This window comes from Pinus tabuliformis, chromosome 3_2, assembly GCF_031772625.1.
Source record: "Pinus tabuliformis cultivar Carrire ecotype Pingquan chromosome 3_2, CPIR1, whole genome shotgun sequence".
In the NCBI taxonomy this organism is placed as follows: Eukaryota; Viridiplantae; Streptophyta; class Pinopsida; order Pinales; family Pinaceae; genus Pinus; species Pinus tabuliformis.
The window spans coordinates 1,072,305,864-1,072,310,917 of NC_142302.1; positions in this window are offsets into that span (position 1 = coordinate 1,072,305,864).

Below are 5,054 nucleotides of genomic sequence, written 5' to 3' on the forward strand. Positions count from 1 at the left end.
TAGTGAATTGAGCTGGAAACCTTCCAGATGACAAATAGTTTGCAATATCTGCAAACCATGGTGTTTTAACTGTGATGGCAAACAGGTGTTCATCAGGAAAGTTATCTACAACTGGATTTGGATCAGAGGGTGAGTGTATGCGGGACAAAAAGTCAGCCACTTGGTTTTCTCTTCCTGGCCGGTCTTGTATTGTGATATTGAATTCTTGTAGTAACAGTAACCATCTTGTTATTCGTCCATTAGTGATTGGTTTGTTCATCAAATATTTGATTGTTGAATGATCAGTATGGATGAAAACTTGATATCCTGTTATATAGTGCCGGAATTTATTGACTGCATGTATAACAGCTAACATTTCTCGTTCTGTGACTGTGTAGTTCATTTCTGCAGGTGTTAGATTTTTGCTGATGAAGTATATTGCATAAGTAGACAAGTTTTCTTTCTGTCCTAAAGAGGCACCTATTGCTGTATCAGATGCATCAGTTGAGATATGGAATGGTAAAGACCAATTTGGTCCACGAAGAATGGGGGCGACAGACAGTTTCTCTTTCAAAATTTGAAATGCATTTTGACATTCATTTGTCCAATGAAATTCAATGTCTTTTGCTAATAATTTGAACAGAGGTTGGGCTATTTTACTAAAGTTTTCAATAAATCGTCTATAATAGCCTGCATAGCCTAAGAAACTTCTAACCTCTTTCTGTGTTGTAGGAGGCATTAAGTTCACTAAGACTTGGATCTTGGCTGGATCCACCTTTATTCCTGAAGCAGAAATGTGGTGTCCCAGAACTATTCCCTCTGTCAACATCATATAGCATTTCTCATTGCTTAATGACAAATTTGTTTCAATGCATCGCTTTAAGACTTTCTCAAGGTTGTTTAAACAATCATTGTATGTGTTTCCGTAAACTGTGAAATCATCCATGTATACCTCTACACATTCATGAATTAGATCAGCAAATATTGCAAGTACTGCTCTTTGAAAAGTTGCAGGTGCATTGCATAAACCGAATGGAAAAACATTATATGCATAGGTTCCCCATGGGCAAGTAAATGTTGTTTTGTCTTGGTCTTCTTCTGCTATTCTGATCTGATTGTATCCGCTAAACCCATCTAAAAAGGAGAAAAATTTCTTGCCAGCTAATGAGTCTAACACTTGATCAATGAAAGGTAGAGGAAAATGATCTTTGAGTGTAGCTTTATTTAATTCCCAATAGTCCACACATACCCTCCATTTTCCATTTTTATTTGGAACAATAACCAGTGGAGAAACCCATTGACTATCTAAAATAGGGTAAATGAATCCAACTTGCAACAATTTTTGTAACTCGTCTTTCGCTATTTCCTTCATCATTGGATTCATTCGTCTTTGAGGTTGTCTTACAGGTTTAAGCTAGTCATCTATGTAGATGTGGTGGATACATGTGCTAGGATGAATTCCCTGCATATCAGTATAATCCCAAGCAAAAGCTTTTGAATATTTCTGTAATAGTGCAATTACTTCTTGCTCTTGTGCTGATTGCAATTGATTTCCAATGTTTAATTGCTTTCCAGGATATACCTCAATTGTTTTTGTTGTAGGTGTGGAGACAGTGTTTACAGGAAAGATTTCCGTAAAAGATTTCTGCAAGGTTTGAATAGTACAGGTTTCCTGAAAACATTGATTCAAAAGTTCGTTTGCAGCTTCATATTGAGCTTCTCTAAGCTGCTCTGAGATACTTGGTTCTGAGATAAAAAGGTCCATCAAATCTTCATTCGCTTCTTCTTCTCTAAAATCAAAGAATTGATTGATACTTAAAACTGCTTTTGTTTGCTGCTTTTCCTGAGTTTCAAGTATTGATTCTAAAGAAGTGGTTTGTGCAGGTGAATAAAGAGTGATATGTTTCCTTTCATCTCCATGTGAAATTATCATACTTCCAGATCTGCATCCTATGAAGGCATCAGCAGTGGCTAACCATGGTCTGCCTAAAATTAGAGGATGTCCTCCCAAGTTTGTCTTTGGTTGCAAAATCAAGAAGTCAACAAGATACTCCCATGAATCCAAGGAGACTATGATATCTTCTAACATTCCTTTAGGAACAACTTTAGATCCATCTGCTAATTCCAATACTGTTGAAGTTGATCTAATGTTGTTTAATTGCAAAGTTTTCGTTGTCTCCATTGTCATTACATTTATAGATGCTCCCAAGTCTATTAGTGTGTTTGGTACAGAGAAATTATTTATTGATATGGTAACCATTGGGATACCAGGATCAATATATTTTTCTACTATAGTTTGAGTAGACATGAGACTTGCTAATTTACCAATGACTTGGATGGTTGCAGGATCCTTTTTCTTTCTTTCTTTCCAAATGCACAATTCCTTTATTGTTTTTGCGTATATTGGTATTTCTTTAATTTCTTTTAATAAAGGAATTTTGACATATGCATTTTTTAACTCATCTAAGATATCAAATTCAGGAAGGGTTATTTGATTCTGTTGCTCCACCAATCTTTCAGGATAAGGTGGTGTTTGTGTTGTAACATTTGTTCCTTTCTGATTTTGTACCTCAGCTTGTGATGTTTCAGATGATTCTCCCTGTTCAGTTGGTTCTTCTATAATTGGAGGAAAATCCTTCTTAAGTACCTTTCCAGACCTTAGATGGACATCATCAAGAGGAAGGATCGAATATGTAGGATAACAAGCTGCTTCCTCTACAGTGTATGCAGATTTGTCCACCCTGTTATTTGGATTGGCCATTGGTTGTGCTGGTAGTTGAGTTGGTCTGGGTTGATTTGCAGGTAGCTGTAATTGTTTTGGTTGGGTCAACAACGGTGGAGGATTCTGTTGTGGAAATGGGATGGATGGCGGATATAGAGAATGTTGTTGTTGAAAGGGTATGGATTGCGGATATTGTGGATATGCAAATGGTTGTTGATTTTGTTGCTGGTATTGTTGTTGATACTGTTGAGGTTGCTGGTTGCCATAACCATATCCTCTCCAACCTTGTGCAGGTTGTTGTGAATATTGTTGTGGAGGCCAAGCTTGCCATGGCATTGGAGTGGCCCAAGGATTATATGGTGGATAAGCATAATTTTGCTGAGGGAATTGTGGCTGATTTGGTTGAGGCATTCTAGGTGGCCATGGTCTTCGTGGTGCAACATAATAGAAACCTTTTGTTCCTGGCACTTCTTCCATTGAGTTCATTTGTAATTCTTTCAATGTTACACAATTCTCTGTGGAATGATTGCCTGTACAAAGACCACAAACCTGAATACTATCCAAAGGACAATCTCTCAAAGGATGTTTCTTTTTACATTTTGAACAAAATATTGCTAAGGCTTGTTCTTGTTCTTCTTTCTTCTTGTTTGCCTTTAGCACATCTACTTGTGTCCCTAATGTACTCAAAAGATCTGTTTTGAAATTTTCCAATAGACTTCCTATTTCAGCTCTTTTTATCCCTCCTGCAGCTGACTTTGCTGCTTTGGAACTCACTTCCCTTCCGGTTTTTGATCTTCCTCTAGAATATTTCTGACATAACTCGACAATTTCATCGAATGGAAGGTTTGAAATATCTCCTTTACCCATCACATTCAAAATGTCAAGGTATTCATCTCTTACACCTTTGAGGAAGATTGTGCGAACAGTTTCTTGATTTAAAGAATGTTGCTTAGATTTCTGAAGATTATATGCAAACCTTTCCAAATATTCTTCTAAGCTTTCATCTTCTTGTTGTGTCATTCTAAAAACATCTTCCTTTGAATCTCTAGATCTACAATAAGCTTGATATTTCTTAAGGAAGACGGTTCGCATATCATCCCAGGAGGCTATTGTTTGTTCTCCTAAACCCATAAACCATTTTAAAGCTGCTGCTTTTAATGTTGCAGGAAAAAGACGAAGCTTATGAACATCATCAGTATATCCATATGTTCTACATAAGATATCAAATTCAAACATGAATGAATCAGGATCTTCTGTAGACATTCCATAGAAGTTTGGCAATACAGAAGGTGGAATATTTTTCATTTTTACTTCTTCTCCTAATATTGCACTTGTGTCTACTATTGGAAAACCAAAAGTAGTTTCTTGATCAATTCCATCTTCTTGTCTTTTCCGGTCGTTTTCTAGCTTCCTATCATTTTCTTGTTTTGCCTCTTCCTCTCTCTTTCTTCTCCATTCTCTTTGTTGTCTTTCATTTTCAGCTCTTTGTTGTTCAGGATTAAGATGAACGGATCCATGTCCCTCTTCTGCCATTGTTTGATTTATTTCAATTTCAAGTGGAATTTCAAATTGTTGGAAGATAGGAGGATCGATGGATGGAAAAACAGGTTGTTTTCCTTTCTCTTTTTGTTTTCCGGAAGTGGAGAATTTTTGTTTTTCTTCCCAAGCTAACAAAGTTTTCCTTTCAATCAAGGTTAATCTTTGGCCAGTTCTTTGCTTTTCTATCAACTCCTCAATTATTGGATTACTAGTAACAAGAGTGTGTGATGATCCTATTTCTACTGTTGGGGGGTTTTTAATAAATCTACCTTGAGGATCTCTATATCTAGGCATAAAGAAACATATCTAAAATGGAATGTAACTAATGTTTTTGTGATTTTGAATTTTTTTATCTTTCTATTGACTATGCTGATATTTGCCTCCATGGCAACGGCGCCAAAATGTTGAGCTAATTTATGGTCCTAAATTAACACAATTATTTCTTATCAATCCGGGTTGTTTATGCTTTGAGGCAAGTTCACTATATGTGAAGATCAGATATAACCAAACCTTGAAAGATAAGTTATTCAAAAACTAAAGATAATACATCTTATAACTCTAATTCAATCAGCTCAAAAAGAGAAAAGTATTGAAAGGGTTCTTGACCTCAAGAAGTCCACCTTCACCTCAATTATCACTTAATGAATCAGAGATTGAAACCAAAAGCTCAAGATGCATAAATTATAAATGAAAGAAGCTCTTAACTTAAGAGACACATAAGATATTCCATCATAATTCATTCATCTCAATATCTAAATCTAAATGGAAATAAAACTGCTTGCATGTAAACAAAAAGGAACTAGTTTTGATTCAT